Here is a 19,136-nt window from a genome sequence, read left to right as displayed (position 1 = left end):
TCCCAGGTCCCAGGTCTAGACCAGATGTCCTGGGTGACCTGGGCCTGGGCTCCTGTGTTTGCGGTGTCGACCAGCTGTCCCGGCTGACGCGGGCCCGGGTCCACGTGTCCGCAGTGTCGCACAACTCTCCCAGGCGACTCGCACTCGTGTCCGATGGCCCGCGGTGTCGACCAGCAGGCCCGGGCGACTCGGGCCCGTGTCCCAGGTCCCACGGGATCGCTCAGATGCCCCGGGTGTTCTGGGCCCGGGTTCAAGTGCCCGCGGGGTGGACCAGCAGTCCCGGGCGACTTGCGCCTGGGTCCGTGGGCCCACGGTTTCAACTAGCTCTCCTGAGAGACTCGGGCCCGTGTCCGAGATCCCGCGAGTTCGACCCGCTGTCCCGAGGACTCACGCCCAGCTCGGATGGCCCGCGGATCGACCCGAACTCCAGGGCGCCTTGGGCCTTTGTCCATGGGCCCGCGGTGTCGACCCTCTGTCCCGGGCCACACGCGCTCGCGACCGATAGCACGTGGAGGCGACCAGCTGTCCAGGGCGACTCGCGCCCGTGTCCGATGTCCCGCGGTACTGACCAGCACTCCGGCGCGACTCGCGCTCGTGTCTGAGGGCCCGTGGTATTGACCAGCTCTCCTGGGAGACTCGGGCCCGGGTCTGAAGGCCCGCGGGGTCGACCAGCTGTCCCGGGTGACTCGGTCCCGGGTCCAAAGGCCCGCGAGGTCGATCAGTTGGCCCGGGCGACTCGGGCCCGGGTCCGAGGTCACGCATTGTAGTACAACTCTCCCGGTCGCCTCGGGCTCGTGTCCGAGGGCCCGCGGTGTTCACCAGATGAGCCGGGGACTCCTGCCCGACTCCGCGTGCCTAGGGGGTCGACCCGCTCTCCCGGGCGACTTGGGCCAGTGTCCGCGGGCCCGCTTGGTAGACCATTAGTCCGGGCGACCGGGCCCGTGTCCCAGGTCCAGTGGGATCCCCAGATAGTCCGGGTGACCTGGGCCCGGCTTCCAGTGCCCGCGGTGTCGACCAGATATCCTTGGCGGCTCGGGCCCTGCTCCGATAGCATGTGGGGTCGACAAGGTGTCCCAGGCGACTCGGGCTCGGGTCCGAGGGACTGCGATATCCACCAACACTCCCGGGTGACTCGCGCTCGGGTCTGAGGGTCCACGGGGTCGACTATTTGTCCTGGGGACTCCCACCCCGCTCCGAGTGCCTGGGGGGTCAACCAGCTGTCCAGGGCAACCTGGGCCAGTGTCCCAGGGCCCGCGTGGTCCACCATCTGTCCCGGGCGACTCCGGCTGGTTTCGCAGGGCCCACGGGATCGACCAGCTCTCCCGGGCGACTTGGGCCAGGGTCCAATGGCCCGCTTGGTAGGCCATTAGTCCGGGCGACCGGGGCCGTGTCCCAGGGCCCGCGGGATCCACCAGATATCCCGGGCGACCCTGCCCGGGTTCCAGTGCCCGCGATCTCGACGCGCTCTCCCTGGCGAATTGCGCTCGGGTCCGAGGGCCCGCAGGGTCGACCATCTGTCCCAGGTGACTCGGGTCCGGGACCAAGGTCCCGCAAGGTCAATCAGCTGTCCCGGGCGATTCGGGCCAGTGTCCGAGGGCCCGCGTGGTCCACCATCTGTCCCGGGCGACTCAGGCTCGTGTCGCAGGTCCCAAGGGATCGACCATATATCCCGGGCGACCCGGGCCCGGGTTCCAGCGTCCGCGGGGCCTACCACCTGTCCTTGCCGGATTGCCCCTCCTCCGATGGCACGCGGTTTCGACCGGCATCCCGGGCAAATTGCGCTCGTGTCTGAGGCCCCGCGGAGTCGACCAGCAGGCCCGGTTGACTCGGGCCCATGTCCCAGGTCCCTCGGGATCGACCAGATATCCCGGGCGACCCGGGCCCGGGTTCCAATGCCCGCGGGCTCGACCAGCTGTCCTTGCCGCCTTGGGCCTTGCTCTGAAGGCACGCGGTTTCGACCCGCTCTCCCGGGCGACTCGCGCTCTTTTCCGTGGGACCGCAGTGTCGACCAGCTCTCCTGGGCATCTCGCGAACAGATGCGACATTCCGCGGTGTGGACGCGCTGTCCTGGGCGACTCGGGCCAGGGTCCGATGGCCCGCGGGAACCACCAACACTCCTGGGTGACCATCTCTCCCGGACAACTCGCAACCGTGTCCGAGATCCCGCGGAGTCAACCAGCTGTCCCGTGCGACCCGGGCCCGGGTCCCAGGTCCCAGGTCTAGACCAGATGTCCCGGGTGACCTGGCACTGGGCTCCTGTGTTTGCGGTGTCGACCAGCTGTCCCGGCTGACGCGGGCCCGGGTCCACGTGTCCGCAGTGTCGCACAACTCTCCCAGGCGACTCGCACTCGTGTCCGATGGCCCGCGGTGTCGACCAGCAGGCCCGGGCGACTCGGGCCCGTGTCCCAGGTCCCACGGGATCGCTCAGATGTCCCGGGTGTTCTGGGCCCGGGTTCAAGTGCCCGCGGGGTGGACCAGCAGTCCCGGGCGACTTGCGCCTGGGTCCGTGGGCCCACGGTTTCAACTAGCTCTCCTGAGAGACTCGGGCCCGTGTCCGAGATCCCGCGAGTTCGACCCGCTGTCCCGAGGACTCACGCCCAGCTCGGATGGCCCGCGGATCGACCCGAACTCCAGGGCGCCTTGGGCCTTTGTCCATGGGCCCGCGGTGTCGACCCTCTGTCCCGGGCCACACGCGCTCGCGACCGATAGCACGTGGAGGCGACCAGCTGTCCAGGGCGACTCGCGCCCGTGTCCGATGTCCCGCGGTACGGACCAGCACTCCGGCGCGACTCGCGCTCGTGTCTGAGGGCCCGTGGTATTGACCAGCTCTCCTGGGAGACTCGGGCCCGGGTCTGAAGGCCCGCGGGGTCGACCAGCTGTCCCGGGTGACTCGGTCCCGGGTCCAAAGGCCCGCGAGGTCGATCAGTTGGCCCGGGCGACTCGGGCCCGGGTCTGAGGTCACGCATTGTCGTACAACTCTCCCGGTCGCCTCGGGCTCGTGTCCGAGGGCCCGCGGTGTTCACCAGATGAGCCGGGGACTCCTGCCCGACTCCGCGTGCCTAGGGGGTCGACCCGCTCTCCCGGGCGACTTGGGCCAGTGTCCGCGGGCCCGCTTGGTAGACCATTAGTCCGGGCGACCGGGCCCGTGTCCCAGGTCCAGTGGGATCCCCAGATAGTCCGGGTGACCTGGGCCCGGCTTCCAGTGCCCGCGGTGTCGACCAGATATCCTTGGCGGCTCGGGCCCTGCTCCGATAGCATGTGGGGTCGACAAGGTGTCCCAGGCGACTCGGGCTCGGGTCCGAGGGACTGCGATATCCACCAACACTCCCGGGTGACTCGCGCTCGGGTCTGAGGGTCCACGGGGTCGACTATTTGTCCTGGGGACTCCCACCCCGCTCCGAGTGCCTGGGGGGTCAACCAGCTGTCCAGGGCAACCTGGGCCAGTGTCCCAGGGCCCGCGTGGTCCACCATCTGTCCCGGGCGACTCCGGCTGGTTTCGCAGGGCCCACGGGATCGACCAGCTCTCCCGGGCGACTTGGGCCAGGGTCCGATGGCCCGCTTGGTAGGCCATTAGTCCGGGCGACCGGGGCCGTGTCCCAGGGCCCGCGGGATCCACCAGATATCCCGGGCGACCTGGCCCGGGTTCCAGTGCCCGCGATCTCGACGCGCTCTCCCTGGCGAATTGCGCTCGGGTCCGAGGGCCCGCAGGGTCGACCATCTGTCCCAGGTGACTCGGGTCCGGGACCAAGGTCCCGCAAGGTCAATCAGCTGTCCCGGGCGATTCGGGCCAGTGTCCGTGGGCCCGCGTGGTCCACCATCTGTCCCGGGCGACTCAGGCTCGTGTCGCAGGTCCCAAGGGATCGACCATATATCCCGGGCGACCCGGGCCCGGGTTCCAGCGTCTGCGGGGCCTACCACCTGTCCTTGCCGGATTGCCCCTCCTCCGATGGCACGCGGTTTCGACCGGCATCCCGGGCAAATTGCGCTCGGGTCTGAGGCCCCGCGGAGTCGACCAGCAGGCCCGGTTGACTCGGGCCCATGTCCCAGGTCCCTCGGGATCGACCAGATATCCCGGGCGACCCGGGCCCGGGTTCCAATGCCCGCGGGCTCGACCAGCTCTCCTTGCCGACTTGGGCCTTGCTCTGAAGGCACGCGGTTTCGACCCGCTCTCCCGGGCGACTCGCGCTCTTTTCCGTGGGACCGCAGTGTCGACCAGCTCTCCTGGGCATCTCGCGAACAGATGCGACATTCAGCGGTGTGGACGCGCTGTCCTGGGCGACTCGGGCCAGGGTCCGATGGCCCGCGGGAACCACCAACACTCCTGGGTGACCATCTCTCCCGGACAACTCGCAACCGTGTCCGAGATCCCGCGGAGTCAACCAGCTGTCCCGTGCGACCCGGGCCCGGGTCCCAGGTCCCAGGTCTAGACCAGATGTCCCGGGTGACCTGGCACTGGGCTCCTGTGTTTGCGGTGTCGACCAGCTGTCCCGGCTGACGCGGGCCCGGGTCCACGTGTCCGCAGTGTCGCACAACTCTCCCAGGCGACTCGCACTCGTGTCCGATGGCCCGCGGTGTCGACCAGCAGGCCCGGGCGACTCGGGCCCGTGTCCCAGGTCCCACGAGATCGCTCAGATGCCCCGGGTGTTCTGGGCCCGGGTTCAAGTGCCCGCGGGGTGGACCAGCAGTCCCGGGCGACTTGCGCCTGGGTCCGTGGGCCCACGGTTTCAACTAGCTCTCCTGAGAGACTCGGGCCCGTGTCCGAGATCCCGCGAGTTCGACCCGCTGTCCCGAGGACTCACGCCCAGCTCGGATGGCCCGCGGATCGACCCGAACTCCAGGGCGCCTTGGGCCTTTGTCCATGGGCCCGCGGTGTCGACCCTCTGTCCCGGGCCACACGCGCTCGCGACCGATAGCACATGGAGGCGACCAGCTGTCCAGGGCGACTCGCGCCCGTGTCCGATGTCCCGCGGTACTGACCAGCACTCCGGCGCGACTCGCGCTCGTGTCGGAGGGCCCGTGGTATTGACCAGCTCTCCTGGGAGACTCGGGCCCGGGTCTGAAGGCCCGCGGGGTCGACCAGCTGTCCCGGGTGACTCGGTCCCGGGTCCAAAGGCCCGCGAGGTCGATCAGTTGGCCCGGGCGACTCGGGCCCGGGTCCGAGGTCACGCATTGTAGTACAACTCTCCCGGTCGCCTCGGGCTCGTGTCCGAGGGCCCGCGGTGTTCACCAGATGAGCCGGGGACTCCTGCCCGACTCCGCGTGCCTAGGGGGTCGACCCGCTCTCCCGGGCGACTTGGGCCAGTGTCCGCGGGCCCGCTTGGTAGACCATTAGTCCGGGCGACCGGGCCCGTGTCCCAGGTCCAGTGGGATCCCCAGATAGTCCGGGTGACCTGGGCCCGGCTTCCAGTGCCCGCGGTGTCGACCAGATATCCTTGGCGGCTCGGGCCCTGCTCCGATAGCATGTGGGGTCGACAAGGTGTCCCAGGCGACTCGGGCTCGGGTCCGAGGGACTGCGATATCCACCAACACTCCCGGGTGACTCGCGCTCGGGTCTGAGGGTCCACGGGGTCGACTATTTGTCCTGGGGACTCCCACCCCGCTCCGAGTGCCTGGGGGGTCAACCAGCTGTCCAGGGCAACCTGGGCCAGTGTCCCAGGGCCCGCGTGGTCCACCATCTGTCCCGGGCGACTCCGGCTGGTTTCGCAGGGCCCACGGGATCGACCAGCTCTCCCGGGCGACTTGGGCCAGGGTCCGATGGCCCGCTTGGTAGGCCATTAGTACGGGCGACCGGGGCCGTGTCCCAGGGCCCGCGGGATCCACCAGATATCCCGGGCGACCTGGCCCGGGTTCCAGTGCCCGCGATCTCGACGCGCTCTCCCTGGCGAATTGCGCTCGGGTCCGAGGGCCCGCATGGTCGACCATCTGTCCCAGGTGACTCGGGTCCGGGGCCAAGGTCCCGCAAGTTCAATCAGCTGTCCCGGGCGATTCGGGCCAGTGTCCGAGGGCCCGCGTGGTCCACCATCTGTCCCGGGCGACTCGGGCTCGTGTCGCAGGTCCCACGGGATCGACCATATATCCCGGGCGACCCGGGCCCGGGTTCCAGCGTCCGCGGGGCCTACCACCTGTCCTTGCCGGATTGCCCCTCCTCCGATGGCACGCGGTTTCGACCGGCATCCCGGGCAAATTGCGGTCGTGTCTGAGGCCCCGCGGAGTCGACCAGCAGGCCCGGTTGACTCGGGCCCATGTCCCAGGTCCCTCGGGATCGACCAGATATCCCGGGCGACCCGGGCCCGGGTTCCAATGCCCGCGGGCTCGACCAGCTCTCCTTGCCGACTTGGGCCTTGCTCTGAAGGCACGCGGTTTCGACCCGCTCTCCCGGGCGACTCGCGCTCTTTTCCGTGGGACCGCAGTGTCGACCAGCTCTCCTGGGCATCTCGCGAACAGATGCGACATTCCGCGGTGTGGACGCGCTGTCCTGGGCGACTCGGGCCAGGGTCCGATGGCCCGCGGGAACCACCAACACTCCTGGGTGACCATCTCTCCCGGACAACTCGCAACCGTGTCCGAGATCCCGCGGAGTCGACCAGCTGTCCCGTGCGACCCGGGCCCGGGTCCCAGGTCCCAGGTCTAGACCAGATGTCCCGGGTGACCTGGGCCTGGGCTCCTGTGTTTGCGGTGTCGACCAGCTGTCCCGGCTGACGCGGGCCCGGGTCCACGTGTCCGCAGTGTCGCACAACTCTCCCAGGCGACTCGCACTCGTGTCCGATGGCCCGCGGTGTCGACCAGCAGGCCCGGGCGACTCGGGCCCGTGTCCCAGGTCCCACGGGATCGATCAGATGTCCCGGGTGTTCTGGGCCCGGGTTCAAGTGCCCGCGGGGTGGACCAGCAGTCCCGGGCGACTTGCGCCTGGGTCCGTGGGCCCACGGTTTCAACTAGCTCTCCTGAGAGACTCGGGCCCGTGTCCGAGATCCCGCGAGTTCGACCCGCTGTCCCGAGGACTCACGCCCAGCTCGGATGGCCCGCGGATCGACCCGAACTCCAGGGCGCCTTGGGCCTTTGTCCATGGGCCCGCGGTGTCGACCCTCTGTCCCGGGCCACACGCGCTCGCGACCGATAGCACGTGGAGGCGACCAGCTGTCCAGGGCGACTCGCGCCCGTGTCCGATGTCCCGCGGTACTGACCAGCACTCCGGCGCGACTCGCGCTCGTGTCGGAGGGCCCGTGGTATTGACCAGCTCTCCTGGGAGACTCGGGCCCGGGTCTGAAGGCCCGCGGGGTCGACCAGCTGTCCCGGGTGACTTGGTCCCGGGTCCAAAGGCCCGCGAGGTCGATCAGTTGGCCCGGGCGACTCGGGCCCGGGTCCGAGGTCACGCATTGTAGTACAACTCTCCCGGTCGCCTCGGGCTCGTGTCCGAGGGCCCGCGGTGTTCACCAGATGAGCCGGGGACTCCTGCCCGACTCCGCGTGCCTAGGGGGTCGACCCGCTCTCCCGGGCGACTTGGGCCAGTGTCCGCGGGCCCGCTTGGTAGACCATTAGTCCGGGCGACCGGGCCCGTGTCCCAGGTCCAGTGGGATCCCCAGATAGTCCGGGTGACCTGGGCCCGGCTTCCAGTGCCCGCGGTGTCGACCAGATATCCTTGGCGGCTCGGGCCCTGCTCCGATAGCATGTGGGGTCGACAAGGTGTCCCAGGCGACTCGGGCTCGGGTCCGAGGGACTGCGATATCCACCAACACTCCCGGGTGACTCGCGCTCGGGTCTGAGGGTCCACGGGGTCGACTATTTGTCCTGGGGACTCCCACCCCGCTCCGAGTGCCTGGGGGGTCAACCAGCTGTCCAGGGCAACCTGGGCCAGTGTCCCAGGGCCCGCGTGGTCCACCATCTGTCCCGGGCGACTCCGGCTGGTTTCGCAGGGCCCACGGGATCGACCAGCTCTCCCGGGCGACTTGGGCCAGGGTCCGATGGCCCGCTTGGTAGGCCATTAGTCCGGGCGACCGGGGCCGTGTCCCAGGGCCCGCGGGATCCACCAGATATCCCGGGCGACCTGGCCCGGGTTCCAGTGCCCGCGATCTCGACGCGCTCTCCCTGGCGAATTGCGCTCGGGTCCGAGGGCCCGCAGGGTCGACCATCTGTCCCAGGTGACTCGGGTCCGGGGCCAAGGTCCCGCAAGGTCAATCAGCTGTCCCGGGCGATTCGGGCCAGTGTCCGAGGGCCCGCGTGGTCCACCATCTGTCCCGGGCGACTCGGGCTCATGTCGCAGGTCCCACGGGATCGACCATATATCCCGGGCGACCCGGGCCCGGGTTCCAGTGTCCGCGGGGCCTTCCACCTGTCCTTGCCGGATTGCCCCTCCTCCGATGGCACGCGGTTTCGACCGGCATCCCGGGCAAATTGCGCTCGGGTCTGAGGCCCCGCGGAGTCGACCAGCAGGCCCGGTTGACTCGGGCCCATGTCCCAGGTCCCTCGGGATCGACCAGATATCCCGGGCGACCCGGGCCCGGGTTCCAATGCCCGCAGGCTCGACCAGCTGTCCTTGCTGCCTTGGGCCTTGCTCTGAAGGCACGCGGTTTCGACCCGCTCTCCCGGGCGACTCGCGCTCTTTTCCGTGGGACCGCAGTGTCGACCAGCTCTCCTGGGCATCTCGCGAACAGATGCGACATTCCGCGGTGTGGACGCGCTGTCCTGGGCGACTCGGGCCAGGGTCCGATGGCCCGCAGGAACCACCAACACTCCTGGGTGACCATCTCTCCCGGACAACTCGCAACCGTGTCCGAGATCCCGCGGAGTCGACCAGCTGTCCCGTGCGACCCGGGCCCGGGTCCCAGGTCCCAGGTCTAGACCAGATGTCCCGGGTGACCTGGGCCTGGGCTCCTGTGTTTGCGGTGTCGACCAGCTGTCCCGGCTGACGCGGGCCCGGGTCCACGTGTCCGCAGTGTCGCACAACTCTCCCAGGCGACTCGCACTCGTGTCCGATGGCCCGCGGTGTCGACCAGCAGGCCCGGGCGACTCGGGCCCGTGTCCCAGGTCCCACGGGATCGATCAGATGTCCCGGGTGTTCTGGGCCCGGGTTCAAGTGCCCGCGGGGTGGACCAGCAGTCCCGGGCGACTTGCGCCTGGGTCCGTGGGCCCACGGTTTCAACTAGCTCTCCTGAGAGACTCGGGCCCGTGTCCGAGATCCCGCGAGTTCGACCCGCTGTCCCGAGGACTCACGCCCAGCTCGGATGGCCCGCGGAACGACCCGAACTCCAGGGCGCCTTGGGCCTTTGTCCATGGGCCCGCGGTGTCGACCATCTGTCCCGGGCCACACGCGCTCGGGACCGATAGCACGTGGAGGCGACCAGCTGTCCAGGGCGACTCGCGCCCGTGTCCGATGTCCCGCGGTACTGACCAGCACTCCGGCGCGACTCGCGCTCGTGTCTGAGGGCCCGTGGTATTGACCAGCTCTCCTGGGAGACTCGGGCCCGGGTCTGAAGGCCCGCGGGGTCGACCAGCTGTCCCGGGTGACTCGGTCCCGGGTCCAAAGGCCCGCGAGGTCGATCAGTTGGCCCGGGCGACTCGGGCCCAGGTCCGAGGTCACGCATTGTCGTACAACTCTCCCGGTCGCCTCGGGCTCGTGTCCGAGGGCCCGCGGTGTTCACCAGATGAGCCGGGGACTCCTGCCCGACTCCGCGTGCCTAGGGGTTCGACCCGCTCTCCCGGGCGACTTGGGCCAGTGTCCGCGGGCCCGCTTGGTAGACCATTAGTCCGGGTGACCGGGCCCGTGTCCCAGGTCCAGTGGGATCCCCAGATAGTCCGGGTGACCTGGGCCCGGCTTCCAGTGCCCGCGGTGTCGACCAGATATCCTTGGCGGCTCGGGCCCTGCTCCGATAGCATGTGGGGTCGACAAGGTGTCCCAGGCGACTCGGGCTCGGGTCCGAGGGACTGCGATATCCACCAACACTCCCGGGTGACTCGCGCTCGGGTCTGAGGGTCCACGGGGTCGACTATTTGTCCTGGGGACTCCCAGCCCGCTCCGAGTGCCTGCGGGGTTCACCAGCTGTCCAGGGCAACATGGGCCAGTGTCCCAGGGCCCGCGTGGTCCACCATCTGTCCCGGGCGACTCAGGCTGGTTTCGCAGGGCCCACGGGATCGACCAGACCTCCCGGGCGACTTGGGCCAGGGTCCGATGGCCCGCTGGGTAGGCCATTAGTCCGGGCGACCGGGGCCGTGTCCCAGGGCCCGCGGGATCCACCAGATATCCCGGGCGACCTGGCCCAGGTTCCAGTGCCCGCGATCTCGAAGCGCACTCCCTGGCGAATTGCGCTCGGGTCCGAGGGCCCGCAGGGTCGACCATCTGTCCCAGGTGACTCGGGTCCGGGGCCAAGGTCCCGCAAGGTCAATCAGCTGTCACGGGCGATTCGGGCCAGTGTCCAAGGGCCCGCGTGGTCCACCATCTGTCCCGGGCGACTCGGGCTCGTGTCGCAGGTCCCACGGGATCGACCATATATCCCGGGCGACCCGGGCCCGGGTTCCAGTGTCCGCGGGGCCTACCACCTGTCCTTGCCGCATTGCCCCTCCTCCGATGGCACGCGGTTTCGACCGGCATCCCGGGCAAATTGCGCTCGGGTCTGAGGCCCCGCGGAGTCGACCAGCAGGCCCGGTTGACTCGGGCCCATGTCCCAGGTCCCTCGGGATCGACCAGATATCCCGGGCGACCCGGGCCCGGATTCCAATGCCCGCGGGCTCGACCAGCTGTCCTTGCCGCCTTGGGCCTTGCTCTGAAGGCACGCGGTTTCGAACCGCTCTCCCGGGCGACTCGCGCTCTTTTCCGTGGGACCGCCGTGTCGACCAGCTCTCCTGGGCATCTCGCGAACAGATGCGACATTCTGCGGTGTGGACGCGCTGTCCTGGGCGACTCGGGCCAGGGTCCGATGGCCCGCGGGAACCACCAACACTCCTGGGTGACCATCTCTCCCGGACAACTCGCAACCGTGTCCGAGATCCCGCGGAGTCGACCAGCTGTCCCGTGCGACCCGGGCCCGGGTCCCAGGTCCCAGGTCTAGACCAGACGTCCCGGGTGACCTGGGCCTGGGCTCCTATGTTTGCGGTGTCGACCAGCTGTCCCGGCTGACTCGGGCCCGGGTCCACGTGTCCGCAGTGTCGCACAACTCTCCCAGGCGACTCGCACTCGTGTCCGATGGCCCGCGGTGTCGACCAGCAGGCCCGGGCGACTCGGGCCCGTGTCCCAGGTCCCACGGGATCGATCAGATGTCCCGGGTGTTCTGGGCCCGGGTTCAAGTGACCGCGGGGTGGACCAGCAGTCCCGGGCGACTTGCGCCTGGGTCCGTGGGCCCACGGTTTCAACTAGCTCTCCTGAGAGACTCGGGCCCGTGTCCGAGATGCCGCGAGTTCGACCCGCTGTCCCGAGGACTCACGCCCAGCTCGGATGGCCCGCGGATCGACCCGAACTCCAGGGCGCCTTGGGCCTTTGTCCATGGGCCCGCGGTGTCGACCATCTGTCCCGGGCCACACGCGCTCGGGACCGATAGCACGTGGAGGCGACCAGCTGTCCAGGGAGACTCGCGCCCGTGCCCGATGTCCCGCGGTACGGACCAGCACTCCGGCGCGACTCGCGCTCGTGTCGGAGGGCCCGTGGTATTGACCAGCTCTCCTGGGAGACTCGGGCCCGGGTCTGAAGGCCCGCGGGGTCGACCAGCTGTCCCGGGTGACTCGGTCCCGGGTCCAAAGGCCCGTGAGGTCGATCAGTTGGCCCGGGCGACTCGGGCCCGGGTCCGAGGTCACGCATTGTCGTACAACTCTCCCGGTCGCCTCGGGCTCGTGTCCGAGGGCCCGCGGTGTTCACCAGATGAGCCGGGGACTCCTGCCCGACTCCGCGTGCCTAGGGGTTCGACCCGCTCTCCCAGGCGACTTGGGCCAGTGTCCGCGGGCCCGCTTGGTAGACCATTAGTCCGGGCGACCGGGCCCGTGTCCCAGGTCCAGTGGGATCCCCAGATAGTCCGGGTGACCTGGGCCCGGCTTCCAGTGCCCGCGGTGTCGACCAGATATCCTTGGCGGCTCGGGCCCTGCTCCGATAGCATGTGGGGTCGACAAGGTGTCCCAGGCGACTCGGGCTCGGGTCCGAGGGACTGCGATATCCACCAACACTCCCGGGTGACTCGCGCTCGGGTCTGAGGGTCCACGGGGTCGACTATTTGTCCTGGGGACTCCCACCCCGCTCCGAGTGCCTGGGGGGTCACCCAGCTGTCCAGGGCAACCTGGGCCAGTGTCCCAGGGCCCGCGTGGTCCACCATCTGTCCCGGGCGACTCAGGCTGGTTTCGCAGGGCCCACGGGATCGACCAGCTCTCCCGGGCGACTTGGGCCAGGGTCCGATGGCCCGCTTGGTAGGCCATTAGTCCGGGCGACCGGGGCCGTGTCCCAGGGCCCGCGGGATCCACCAGATATCCCGGGCGACCTGGCCCGGGTTCCAGTGCCCGCGATCTCGACGCGCTCTCCCTGGCGAATTGCGCTCGGGTCCGAGGGCCCGCAGGGTCGACCATCTGTCCCAGGTGACTCGGGTCCGGGGCCAAGGTCCCGCAAGGTCAATCAGCTGTCCCGGGCGATTCGGGCCAGTGTCCGAGGGCCCGCGTGGTCCACCATCTGTCCCGGGCGACTCGGGCTCGTGTCGCAGGTCCCACGGGATCGACCATATATCCCGGGCGACCCGGGCCCGGGTTCCAGTGTCCGCGGGGCCTACCACCTGTCCTTGCCGCATTGCCCCTCCTCCGATGGCACGCGGTTTCGACCGGCATCCCGGGCAAATTGCGCTCGGGTCTGAGGCCCCGCGGAGTCGACCAGCAGGCCCGGTTGACTCGGGCCCATGTCCCAGGTCCCTCGGGATCGACCAGATATCCCGGGCGACCCGGGCCCGGGTTCCAATGCCCGCGGGCTCGACCAGCTGTCCTTGCCGCCTTGGGCCTTGCTCTGAAGGCACGCGGTTTCGACCCGCTCTCCCGGGCGACTCGCGCTCTTTTCCGTGGGACCGCAGTGTCGACCAGCTCTCCTGGGCATCTCGCGAACAGATGCGACATTCCGCGGTGTGGACGCGCTGTCCTGGGCGACTCGGGCCAGGGTCCGATGGCCCGCGGGAACCACCAACACTCCTGGGTGACCATCTCTCCCGGACAACTCGCAACCGTGTCCGAGATCCCGCGGAGTCGACCAGCTGTCCCGTGCGACCCGGGCCCGGGTCCCAGGTCCCAGGTCTAGACCAGATGTCCCGGGTGACCTGGGCCTGGGCTCCTGTGTTTGCGGTGTCGACCAGCTGTCCCGGCTGACGCGGGCCCGGGTCCACGTGTCCGCAGTGTCGCACAACTCTCCCAGGCGACACGCACTCGTTTCCGATGGCCCGCGGTGTCGACCAGCTGTCCCGTGCGACCCGGGCCCGGGTCCCAGGTCCCAGGTCTAGACCAGACGTCCGGGGTGACCTGGCACTGGGCTCCTGTGTTTGCGGTGTCGAACAGCTGTCCCGGCTGACTCGGGCCCGGGTCCACGTGTCCGCAGTGTCGCACAACTCTCCCAGGCGACTCGCACTCGTGTCCGATGGCCCGCGGTGTCGACCAGCAGGCCCGGGCGACTCGGGCCCGTGTCCCAGGTCCCACGGGATCGCTCAGATGTCCCGGGTGTTCTGGGCCCGGGTTCAAGTGCCCGCGGGGTGGACCAGCAGTCCCGGGCGACTTGCGCCTGGGTCCGTGGGCCCACGGTTTCAACTAGCTCTCCTGAGAGACTCGGGCCCGTGTCCGAGATGCCGCGAGTTCGACCAGCTGTCCCGAGGACTCACGCCCAGCTCGGATGGCCCGCGGATCGACCCGAACTCCAGGGCGCCTTGGGCCTTTGTCCATGGGCCCGCGGTGTCGACCCTCTGTCCCGGGCCACACGCGCTCGGGACCGATAGCACGTGGAGGCGACCAGCTGTCCAGGGCGACTCGCGCCCGTGTCCGATGTCCCGCGGTACGGACCAGCACTCCGGCGCGACTCGCGCTCGTGTCTGAGGGCCCGTGGTATTGACCAGCTCTCCTGGGAGACTCGGGCCCGGGTCTGAAGGCCCGCGGGGTCGACCAGCTGTCCCGGGTGACTCGGTCCCGGGTCCAAAGGCCCGCGAGGTCGATCAGTTGGCCCGGGCGACTCGGGCCCTGGTCCGAGGTCACGCATTGTCGTACAACTCTCCCGGTCGCCTCGGGCTCGTGTCCGAGGGCCCGCGTGTTCACCAGATGAGCCGGGGACTCCTGCCCGACTCCGCGTGCCTAGGGGGTCGACCCGCTCTCCCGGGCGACTTGGGCCAGTGTCCGCGGGCCCGCTTGGTAGACCATTAGTCCGGGCGACCGGGCCCGTGTCCCAGGTCCAGTGGGATCCCCAGATAGTCCGGGTTACCTGGGCCCGGCTTCCAGTGCCCGCGGTGTCGACCAGATATCCTTGGCGGCTCGGGCCCTGCTCCGATAGCATGTGGGGTCGACAAGGTGTCCCAGGCGACTCGGGCTCGGGTCCGAGGGACTGCGATATCCACCAACACTCCCGGGTGACTCGCGCTCGGGTCTGAGGGTCCACGGGGTCGACTATTTGTCCTGGGGACTCCCACCCCGCTCCGAGTGCCTGGGGGGTCAACCAGCTGTCCAGGGCAACCTGGGCCAGTGTCCCAGTGCCCGCGTGGTCCACCATCTGTCCCGGGCGACTCCGGCTGGTTTCGCAGGGCCCACGGGATCGACCAGCTCTCCCGGGCGACTTGGGCCAGGGTCCGATGGCCCGCTTGGTAGGCCATTAGTCCGGGCGACCGGGGCCGTGTCCCAGGGCCCGCGGGATCCACCAGATATCCCGGGCGACCTGGCCCGGGTTCCAGTGCCCGCGATCTCGACGCGCTCTCCCTGGCGAATTGCGCTCGGGTCCGAGGGCCCGCAGGGTCGACCATCTGTCCCAGGTGACTCGGGTCCGGGGCCAAGGTCCCGCAAGGTCAATCAGCTGTCCCGGGCGATTCGGGCCAGTGTCCGAGGGCCCGCGTGGTCCACCATCTGTCCCGGGCGACTCGGGCTCGTGTCGCAGGTCCCACGGGATCGACCATATATCCCGGGCGACCCGGGCCCGGGTTCCAGTGTCCGCGGGGCCTACCACCTGTCCTTGCCGCATTGCCCCTCCTCCGATGGCACGCGGTTTCGACCGGCATCCCGGGCAAATTGCGCTCGGGTCTGAGGCCCCGCGGAGTCGACCAGCAGGCCCGGTTGACTCGGGCCCATGTCCCAGGTCCCTCGGGATCGACCAGATATCCCGGGCGACCCGGGCCCGGGTTCCAATGCCCGCGGGCTCGACCAGCTGTCCTTGCCGCCTTGGGCCTTGCTCTGAAGGCACGCGGTTTCGACCCGCTCTCCCGGGCGACTCGCGCTCTTTTCCGTGGGACCGCAGTGTCGACCAGCTCTCCTGGGCATCTCGCGAACAGATGCGACATTCCGCGGTGTGGACGCGCTGTCCTGGGCGACTCGGGCCAGGGTCCGATGGCCCGCGGGAACCACCAACACTCCTGGGTGACCATCTCTCCCGGACAACTCGCAACCGTGTCCGAGATCCCGCGGAGTCGACCAGCTGTCCCGTGCGACCCGGGCCCGGGTCCCAGGTCCCAGGTCTAGACCAGACGTCCCGGGTGACCTGGGCCTGGGCTCCTGTGTTTGCGGTGTCGACCAGCTGTCCCGGCTGACGCGGGCCCGGGTCCACGTGTCCGCAGTGTCGCACAACTCTCCCAGGCGACTCGCACTCGTTTCCGATGGCCCGCGGTGTCGACCAGCTGTCCCGTGCGACCCGGGCCCGGGTCCCAGGTCCCAGGTCTAGACCAGACGTCCGGGGTGACCTGGCACTGGGCTCCTGTGTTTGCGGTGTCGACCAGCTGTCCCGGCTGACTCGGGCCCGGGTCCACGTGTCCGCAGTGTCGCACAACTCTCCCAGGCGACTCGCACTCGTGTCCGATGGCCCGCGGTGTCGACCAGCAGGCCCGGGCGACTCGGGCCCGTGTCCCAGGTCCCACGGGATCGCTCAGATGTCCCGGGTGTTCTGGGCCCGGGTTCAAGTGCCCGCGGGGTGGACTAGCAGTCCCGGGCGACTTGCGCCTGGGTCCGTGGGCCCACGGTTTCAACTAGCTCTCCTGAGAGACTCGGGCCCGTGTCCGAGATGCCGCGAGTTCGACCAGCTGTCCCGAGGACTCACGCCCAGCTCGGATGGCCCGCGGATCGACCCGAACTCCAGGGCGCCTTGGGCCTTTGTCCATGGGCCCGCGGTGTCGACCATCTGTCCCGGGCCACACGCGCTCGGGACCGATAGCACGTGGAGGCGACCAGCTGTCCAGGGCGACTCGCGCCCGTGTCCGATGTCCCGCGGTACGGACCAGCACTCCGGCGCGACTCGCGCTCGTGTCGGAGGGCCCGTGGTATTGACCAGCTCTCCTGGGAGACTCGGGCCCGGGTCTGAAGGCCCGCGGGGTCGACCAGCTGTCCCGGGTGACTCGGTCCCGGGTCCAAAGGCCCGCGAGGTCGATCAGTTGGCCCGGGCGACTCGGGCCCAGGTCCGAGGTCACGCATTGTCGTACAACTCTCCCGGTCGCCTCGGGCTCGTGTCCGAGGGCCCGCGGTGTTCACCAGATGAGCCGGGGACTCCTGCCCGACTCCGCGTGCCTAGGGGGTCGACCCGCTCTCCCGGGCGACTTGGGCCAGTGTCCGCGGGCCCGCTTGGTAGACCATTAGTCCGGGCGACCGGGCCCGTGTCCCAGGTCCAGTGGGATCCCCAGATAGTCCGGGTGACCTGGGCCCGGCTTCCAGTGCCCGCGGTGTCGACCAGATATCCTTGGCGGCTCGGGCCCTGCTCCGATAGCATGTGGGGTCGACAAGGTGTCCCAGGCGACTCGGGCTCGGGTCCGAGGGACTGCGATATCCACCAACACTCCCGGGTGACTCGCGCTCGGGTCTGAGGGTCCACGGGGTCGACTATTTGTCCTGGGGACTCCCACCCCGCTCCGAGTGCCTGGGGGGTCAACCAGCTGTCCAGGGCAACCTGGGCCAGTGTCCCAGGGCCCGCGTGGTCCACCATCTGTCCCGGGCGACTCCGGCTGGTTTCGCAGGGCCCACGGGATCGACCAGCTCTCCCGGGCGACTTGGGCCAGGGTCCGATGGCCCGCTTGGTAGGCCATTAGTCCGGGCGACCGGGGCCGTGTCCCAGGGCCCGCGGGATCCACCAGATATCCCGGGCGACCTGGCCCGGGTTCCAGTGCCCGCGATCTCGACGCGCTCTCCCTGGCGAATTGCGCTCGGGTCCGAGGGCCCGCAGGGTCGACCATCTGTCCCAGGTGACTCGGGTCCGGGGCCAAGGTCCCGCAAGGTCAATCAGCTGTCCCGGGCGATTCGGGCCAGTGTCCGAGGGCCCGCGTGGTCCACCATCTGTCCCGGGCGACTCAGGCTCGTGTCGCAGGTCCCACGGGATCGACCATATATCCCGGGCGACCCGGGCCCGGGTTCCAGTGTCCGCGGGGCCTACCACCTGTCCTTGCCGGATTGCCCCTCCTCCGATGGCACGCGGTTTCGACCGGCATCCCGGGCAAATTGCGCTCGGGTCTGAGGCCCCGCGGAGTCGACCAGCAGGCCCGGTTGACTCGGGCCCATGTCCCAGGTCCTCGGGATCGACCAGATATCCCGGGCGACCCGGGCCCGGGTTCCAATGCCCGCGGGCTCGACCAGCTGTCCTTGCCGCCTTGGGCCTTGCTCTGAAGGCACGCGGTTTCGACCCGCTCTCCCGGGCGACTCGCGCTCTTTTCCGTGGGACCGCAGTGTCGACCAGCTCTCCTGGGCATCTCGCGAACAGATGCGACATTCCGCGGTGTGGACGCGCTGTCCTGGGCGACTCGGGCCAGGGTCCGATGGCCCGCGGGAACCACCAACACTCCTGGGTGACCATCTCTCCCGGACAACTCGCAACCGTGTCCGAGATCCCGCGGAGTCGACCAGCTGTCCCGTGCGACCCGGGCCCGGGTCCCAGGTCCCAGGTCTAGACCAGACGTCCCGGGTGACCTGGGCCTGGGCTCCTGTGTTTGCGGTGTCGACCAGCTGTCCCGGCTGACGCGGGCCCGGGTCCACGTGTCCGCAGTGTCGCACAACTCTCCCAGGCGACTCGCACTCGTGTCCGATGGCCCGCGGTGTCGACCAGCAGGCCCGGGCGACTCGGGCCCGTGTCCCAGGTCCCACGGGATCGATCAGATGTCCCGGGTGTTCTGGGCCCGGGTTCAAGTGCCCGCGGGGTGGACCAGCAGTCCCGGGCGACTTGAGCCTGGGTCCGTGGGCCCACGGTTTCAACTAGCTCTCCTGAGAGACTCGGGCCCGTGTCCGAGATCCCGCGAGTTCGACCAGCTGTCCCGAGGACTCACGCCCAGCTCGGATGGCCCGCGGATCGACCCGAACTCCAGGGCGCCTTGGGCCTTTGTCCATGGGCCCGCGGTGTCGACCATCTGTCCCGGGCCACACGCGCTCGCGACCGATAGCACGTGGAGGCGACCAGCTGTCCAGGGCGACTCGCGCCCGTGTCCGATGTCCCGCGGTACGGACCAGCACTCCGGCGCGACTCGCGCTCGTGTCGGAGGGCCCGTGGTATTGACCAGCTCTCCTGGGAGACTCGGGCCCGGGTCTGAAGGCCCGCGGGGTCGACCAGCTGTCCCGGGTGACTCGGTCCCGGGTCCAAAGGCCCGCGAGGTCGATCAGTTGGCCCGGGCGACTCGGGCCCAGGTCCGAGGTCACGCATTGTCGTACAACTCTCCCGGTCGCCTCGGGCTCGTGTCCGAGGGCCCGCGGTGTTCACCAGATGAGCCGGGGACTCCTGCCCGACTCCGCGTGCCTAGGGGTTCGACCCGCTCTCCCGGGCGACTTGGGCCAGTGTCCGCGGGCCCGCTTGGTAGACCATTAGTCCGGGCGACCGGGCCCGTGTCCCAGGTCCAGTGGGATCCCCAGATAGTCCGGGTGACCTGGGCCCGGCTTCCAGTGCCCGCGGTGTCGACCAGATATCCTTGGTGGCTCGGGCCCTGCTCCGATAGCATGTGGGGTCGACAAGGTGTCCCAGGCGACTCGGGCTCGGGTCCGAGGGACTGCGA

Source organism: Sus scrofa, chromosome 11 (assembly GCF_054392235.1).
Source record: "Sus scrofa isolate SSC_HxYL_T2T_F1_AM1 chromosome 11, Sscrofa_HxYL_maternal_Yorkshire_Landrace_v2.0, whole genome shotgun sequence".
Classification (NCBI taxonomy): domain Eukaryota; kingdom Metazoa; phylum Chordata; class Mammalia; order Artiodactyla; family Suidae; genus Sus; species Sus scrofa.
This window is presented reverse-complemented; position numbering follows the sequence as displayed.